The sequence below is a fragment of the Heterodontus francisci genome, unplaced genomic scaffold, assembly GCF_036365525.1.
Source record: "Heterodontus francisci isolate sHetFra1 unplaced genomic scaffold, sHetFra1.hap1 HAP1_SCAFFOLD_1418, whole genome shotgun sequence".
Taxonomy (NCBI): domain Eukaryota; kingdom Metazoa; phylum Chordata; class Chondrichthyes; order Heterodontiformes; family Heterodontidae; genus Heterodontus; species Heterodontus francisci.
Window position 1 is genome coordinate 62,501 of NW_027141329.1, and position 7,500 is coordinate 70,000.

Genomic DNA, 7,500 nt, shown 5'->3' on the forward strand with positions numbered 1-7,500 from the left:
AATGATTTCACCAGCCCGGGTCTTAGCCTCTGCCCCGACGGCTAAGTCTTTTGGTTAATGATTTCCTGCGGCTGGGACTACCCTTTCCCCCGCCCTGCAGGCACCCGGGTCGGGAGGCCGTCGGGGGCACTTTCCGGGGCAAATCCGGACCCTTACGCAAGGGAGAGTGCGCCCCCCGCCTCGGCCGGGGGTCAGGCTGCCGCCTATTAAGCCCGACAGAAAACCCGAAAAATGGACGAAAATGGGAAAAAATCCCCATCCGAAAAAGGCTTAAAAGTCGGTTGGGCGGCAGCTAGGGTCGGTCTCTGCAGACCTGGAGGCTCGGGTGGACTCTTGGAATAAACGTCCAAGTCCCGACTTGCCACCTCCTACTACTGTGCAGATACCCCGCCAACCCCCAGCCACCCGAATGACAAGCGTCCGATCAGCGGGACGAATTTGACAACTCTGGCCGGACCTCTGGAACTCCATCCCGGGTAACCGGGGCAAATTTTTCCGCTTGATCGCCCTTCCACTGGTTAACCATTTGCCCTTTCGGACTTAGTCTCTGGACATTATTCGACGGATTTTCTGGTTAACCATTTGCCCTTTCGGACTTAGTCTCTGGGCATTATTTTCGACTTTTTGGTTAATGATTTCACACTTTTTACTTACTTTTGCGCTTTTTGGTTAATGATTACTCTGCTTACTGGTTAATTATTTGCCCTTTCGGACTTAGTCTCTGGACATTATTTTCGAGTTTTTGGTTAATGATTTCACACTTTTAACATATTTTTGCGCTTTTTGGTTAATGATTACTCTGCTTACTGGTTAATTATTTGCCCTTTCGGACTTAGTCTCTGGAGATTATTTTCGAGTTTTTGGTTAATGATTTCACACTTTTTACTTACTTTTGCGATTTTTGGTTAATGATTTCACACTTTTTACTTACTTTTGCGCATTTTGGTTAATGATTACTCTGCTTACTGGTTAACCATTTGCCCTTTCGGACTTAGTCTCTGGACATTATTTTCGAGTTTTTGGTTAATGATTTCACACTTTTAACATATTTTTGCGCTTTTTGGTTAATGATTACTCTGCTTACTGGTTAACCATTTGCCCTTTCGGACTTAGTCTCTGCACATTATTTTCGAGTTTTTGGTTAATGATTTCATACTTTTTACTTACTTTTGCGCTTTTTGGTTAATGATTACTCTGCTTACTGGTTAACCATTTGCCCTTTTGGACTTAGTCTCTGGACATTATTTTCGAGTTTTTGGTTAATGATTTCACACTTTTTACTTACTTTTGCGATTTTTGGTTAATGATTACTCTGCTTACTGGTTAACCATTTGCCCTTTCGGACTTAGTCTCTGGAGATTATTTTCGAGTTTTTGGTTAATGATTTCACACTTTTTACTTACTTTTGCGATTTTTGGTTAATGATTTCACACTTTTTACTTACTTTTGCGCATTTTGGTTAATGATTACTCTGCTTACTGGTTAACCATTTGCCCTTTTGGACTTAGTCTCTGCACATTATTTTCGAGTTTTTGGTTAATGATTTCACACTTTTAACATATTTTTGCGCTTTTTGGTTAATGATTTCACACTTTTTACTTACTTTTGCGATTTTTGGTTAATGATTACTCTGCTTACTGGTTAACCATTTGCCCTTTCGGACTTAGTCTCTGGACATTGTTTTCGACATTTTGGTTAATGATTTCACACTTTTAACTTAATTTTGTGCTTTTTGGTTAATGATTTCATACTTTTTACTTACTTTTGCCCTTTTTGGTTAATGATTACTCTGCTTACTGGTTAACCATTTGCCCTTTCGGACTTAGTCTCTGGACATTGTTTTCGACATTTTGGTTAATGATTTCACACTTTTAACTTAATTTTGTGCTTTTTGGTTAATGATTTCATACTTTTTACTTACTTTTGCGATTTTTGGTTAATGATTACTCTGCTTACTGGTTAACCATTTGCCCTTTCGGACTTAGTCTCTGGACATTATTTTCGGGTTTTTGGTTAATGATTTCACACTTTTTACTTACTTTTGCGATTTTTGGTTAGTGATTACTCTGCTTACTGGTTAACCATTTGCCCTTTCGGACTTAGTCTCTGGACATTGTTTTCGACATTTTGGTTAATGATTTCACACTTTTAACTTAATTTTGTGCTTTTTGGTTAATGATTTCATACTTTTTACTTACTTTTTGCCCTTTTTGGTTAATGATTACTCTGCTTACTGGTTAACCATTTGCCCTTTCGGACTTAGTCTCTGGACATTGTTTTCGACATTTTGGTTAATGATTTCACACTCTTTAACTTAATTTTGTGCTTTTTGGTTAATGATTTCATACTTTTTACTTACTTTTTGCGATTTTTGGTTAATGATTACTCTGCTTACTGGTTAAACCATTTGCCCTTTCGGACTTAGTCTCTGGACATTATTTTCGGGTTTTTGGTTAATGATTTCACACTTTTTACTTACTTTTGCGATTTTTGGTTAATGATTACTCTGCTTACTGGTTAACCATTTGCCCTTTCGGACTTAGTCTCTGGACATTGTTTTCGACATTTTGGTTAATGATTTCACACTTTTAACTTAATTTTGTGCTTTTTGGTTAATGATTTCATACTTTTTACTTACTTTTGCCCTTTTTGGTTAATGATTACTCTGCTTACTGGTTAACCATTTGCCCTTTCGGACTTAGTCTCTGGACATTGTTTTCGACATTTTGGTTAATGATTTCACACTTTTAACTTAATTTTGTGCTTTTTGGTTAATGATTTCATACTTTTTTACTTACTTTTGCGATTTTTGGTTAATGATTACTCTGCTTACTGGTTAACCATTTGCCCTTTCGGACTTAGTCTCTGGACATTATTTTCGGGTTTTTGGTTAATGATTTCACACTTTTTACTTACTTTTGCGATTTTTGGTTAATGATTACTCTGCTTACTGGTTAACCAATTTGCCCTTTCGGACTTAGTCTCTGGACATTGTTTTCGACATTTTGGTTAATGATTTCACACTTTTAACTTAATTTTGTGCTTTTGTGGTTAATGATTTCATACTTTTTACTTACTTTTGCCCTTTTTGGTTAATGATTACTCTGCTTACTGGTTAACCATTTGCCCTTTCGGACTTAGTCTCTGGACATTGTTTTCGACATTTTGGTTAATGATTTCACACTTTTAACTTAATTTTGTGCTTTTTGGTTAATGATTTCATACTTTTTACTTACTTTGCGATTTTTGGTTAATGATTACTCTGCTTACTGGTTAACCATTTGCCCTTTCGCACTTAGTCTCTGGAGATTATTTTCGACTTTTTGGTTAATGATTTCACACTTTTAACTTAATTTTGTGCTTTTTGGTTAATGATTTCATACTTTTTACTTACTTTTGCCCTTTTTGGTTAATGATTACTCTGCTTACTGGTTAACCATTTGCCCTTTCGGACTTGGTCTCTGGACATTATTTTCGAGTTTTTGGTTAATGATTTCACACTTTTTACTTACTTTTGCGATTTTTGGTTAATGATTTCACACTTTTTACTTACTTTTGCGATTTTTGGTTAATGATTACTCTGCTTACTGGTTAACCATTTGCCCTTTCGGACTTAGTCTCTGGAGATTATTTTCGAGTTTTTGGTTAATGATTTCACACTTTTTACTTACTTTTGCGATTTTTGGTTAATGATTTCACACTTTTTACTTACTTTTGCGATTTTTGGTTAATGATGACTCTGCTTACTGGTTAATTATTTGTACTTTCGGACTTGGTCTCTGGACATTATTTTCGAGTTTTTGGTTAATGATTTCACACTTTTAACATAATTTTGCGCTTTTTGGTTAATGATTACTCTGCTTACTGGTTAACCATTTGCCCTTTCGGACTTAGTCTCTGCACATTATTTTCGAGTTTTTGGTTAATGATTTCACACTTTAACTTAATTTTGTGCTTTTTGGTTAATGATTTCATACTTTTTACTTACTTTTGCCCTTTTTGGTTAATGATTACTCTGCTTACTGGTTAACCATTTGCCCTTTCGGACTTAGTCTCTGGAGATTATTTTCGAGTTTTTGGTTAATGATTTCACACTTTAACATATTTTTAAGCTTTTTGTGTTAATGATTACTCTGCTTACTGGTTAACCATTTGCCCTTTCGGACTTAGTCTCTGCACATTATTTTCGAGTTTTTGGTTAATGATTTCACACTTTTAACATATTTTTTGCGCTTTTTGGTTAATGATTACTCTGCTTACTGGTTTAACCATTTGCCCTTTCGGACTTAGTCTCTGCACATTATTTTCGACTTTTTGGTTAATGATTTCACACTTTTAACATATTTTTGCGCTTTTTGGTTAATGATTTCATACTTTTTACTTACTTTTGCGCCTTTTGGTTAATGATTACTCTGCTTACTGGTTAACCATTTGCCCTTTCGGACTTAGTCTCTGGAGATTATTTTCGAGTTTTTGGTTAATGATTTCACACTTTTTACTACTTTTGCGAATGGTTAATGATTACTCTGCTTACTGGTTAACCATTTGCCCTTTCGGACTTAGTCTCTGCACATTATTTTCGAGTTTTTGGTTAATGATTTCACACTTTTAACATATTTTTGCGCTTTTTGGTTAATGATTACTCTGCTTACTGTTAACCATTTGCCCTTTCGGACTTAGTCTCTGCACATTATTTTCGACTTTTTGGTTAATGATTTCACACTTTTAACATATTTTTGCGCTTTTTGGTTAATGATTTCATACTTTTTACTTACTTTTGCGCCTTTTGGTTAATGATTACTCTGCTTACTGGTTAACCATTTGCCCTTTCGGACTTAGTCTCTGGAGATTATTTTCGAGTTTTGGTTAATGATTTCACACTTTTACTTACTTTTGCGATTTTTGGTTAATGATTACTCTGCTTACTGGTTAACCATTTGCCCTTTTGGACTTAGTCTCTGGACATTATTTTCGGGTTTTTGGTTAATGATTTCACACTTTTTACTTACTTTTGCGATTTTTGGTTAATGATGACTCTGCTTACTGGTTAACCATTTGCCCTTTCGCACTTAGTCTCTGGAGATTATTTTCGACTTTTTGGTTAATGATTTCACACTTTTAACTTAATTTTGTGCTTTTTGGTTAATGATTTCATACTTTTTACTTACTTTTGCCCTTTTTGGTTAATGATTACTCTGCTTACTGGTTAACCATTTGCCCTTTCGGACTTGGTCTCTGGACATTATTTTCGAGTTTTTGGTTAATGATTTCACACTTTTTACTTACTTTTGCGATTTTTGGTTAATGATTTCACACTTCTTACTTACTTTTGCGATTTTTGGTTAATGATTACTCTGCTTACTGGTTAACCATTTGCCCTTTCGGACTTAGTCTCTGGACATTATTTTCGAGTTTTTGGTTAATGATTTCAACACTTTTTACTTACTTTTGCGATTTTTGGTTAATGATTTCACACTTTTTACTTACTTTTGCGATTTTTGGTTAATGATGACTCTGCTTACTGGTTAATTATTTGTACTTTCGGACTTGGTCTCTGGACATTATTTTCGACTTTTTGGTTAATGATTTCACACTTTTAACATAATTTTGCGCTTTTTGGTTAATGATTACTCTGCTTGCTTGTTACTGATTTCCCCTTTCGGACTTGATCTCTGGCCGTTCTTTTCGACCTTTTTGGATCAGGTTTCCACACTCTGAAATTATTTTGGGCTCACTGATTAGGCGAGATCAAGGGGGCATGCCTGGGCACTTTGGGCTCAGTTTGGGAAGGCGGCGTCCGTGTGCTCCTCCGCCCTTCCCGCACTTGCGGCTAAGGTTTGCCAAACTGCGCTGACCCGCAGCCCTGCCTTTTTGCCCACGGCACACGGAACGACTCAAGTCTGGCTCCGTTCCAGGCCGTTGCCTCCGGCTGCCCGCCGTCCGGCCGGCCTGGGACGTACCCCGGCTGACGGCGCCGGAGGCCCTCTAGCAGCCACCGGTGCCGCGGGCCAATGGGTCCGGGCGTTCCGGAGCTATCGGTGGGGAAGTGCTCTCCCCTTTTCCTGACGCCGTTCGCCCGAGCAGAGGTGCAGCCTGACGGGACTGCTGTCGCCTTCCGCGGCGCACCGGCCCCTTTCACCTGCCGTCGACCGCGCGGAGCTCGGACCTCCCTCCCCGAAGTTATGGCCCCGGCGCCGGAGGGTGCCCGGGGCCGGGCATTCAGCGGGGTGAGTCTTAACCTTCCCGGTCAGCCTGCGGGGTCGGTGCGCCGGCACTCGACGCCGGAGGGTCCCCTCTTTCCGTAGAGCCCCGCCCGGTGCCGATCGGCCGGCGGATTGCGGAGCGAACCGCGCCTGACCGACGGGCCTCGGAAACCCGTTGCAGTCGACGGGGGGGAACCGGACAGCGGGACGAGGTGCCGATTCCACCCGCAGATTCGATCCCGAAATCCCGCGGGATTCGGCGGTCCGACCCGACAGATTCAAACGTCGCCCGGGCGGCCCCCAGCGGTCGGGCCGGCCTGGTTCCGCCACCGCCCGATGCCCCTCGCCCCCGGCTACCGCCGGCCGCGCAGACCGAGCGAATGCGGCCGGACGTCCGGCGGCAATCGGCCGGAAAGCGGTATGGCCATTTCCTACTGTCCCTCGGACGGGCAGAGGGGCGGCGCCGGGGCACTCGCGGACCAGGCCGCGCCCCTCCGAGCCCTACCGCCTGCCGTCGACCGCGCGGGGATCGGACCTCCCTCCCCGAAGTTATGGCCCCGGAGCCGGAGGGTAGCCGGGGCCGGGCATTCAGCGGGGTGAGTCTTCACCTTCCCGGTCAGCCTGCGGGGTCGGTGCGCCGGCACTCGACGCGGGAGGGTCCCCTCTTTCCGTAGAGCCCCGCCCGGTGCCGATCGGCCGGCGGATTGCGGAGCGAACCGCGCCTGACCGACGGGCCTCGGAAACCCGTTGCAGTCGACCGGGGGGAACCGGACAGCGGGACGAGGTGCCGATTCCACCCGCAGATTCGATCCCGAAATCCCGCGGGATTCGGCGGTCCGACCCGACAGATTCAAACGTCGCCCGGCGGCCCCCAGCGGTCGGGCCGGCCTGGTTCCGCCACCGCCCGATGCCCCTCGCCCCCGGCTACCGCCGGCCGCGCAGACCGAGCGAATGCGGCCGGACGTCCGGCGGGCAATCGGCCGGAAAGCGGTATGGCCATTTCCTACTGTCCCTCGGACGGGCAGAGGGGCGGCGCCGGGGCACTCGCGGACCAGGCCGCGCCCCTCCGAGCCCTACCGCCTGCCGTCGACCGCGCGGGGATCGGACCCTCCTCGCCGAAGTTATGGAGGTAAGACCGGGAGGCTGCCCAGGGTCGGGACTTCAACCGGCTGCCGCCACCCTTTCCCGCCTGTCCCACGGGCTCGGAGATCCAGGCCCTGCAAAGACCCTCCGGTCGCCACCCGACAGGTGCTTTACCGGAGAAATCGTAAACCGGCGTCAGGGCCGACCTGTCCCG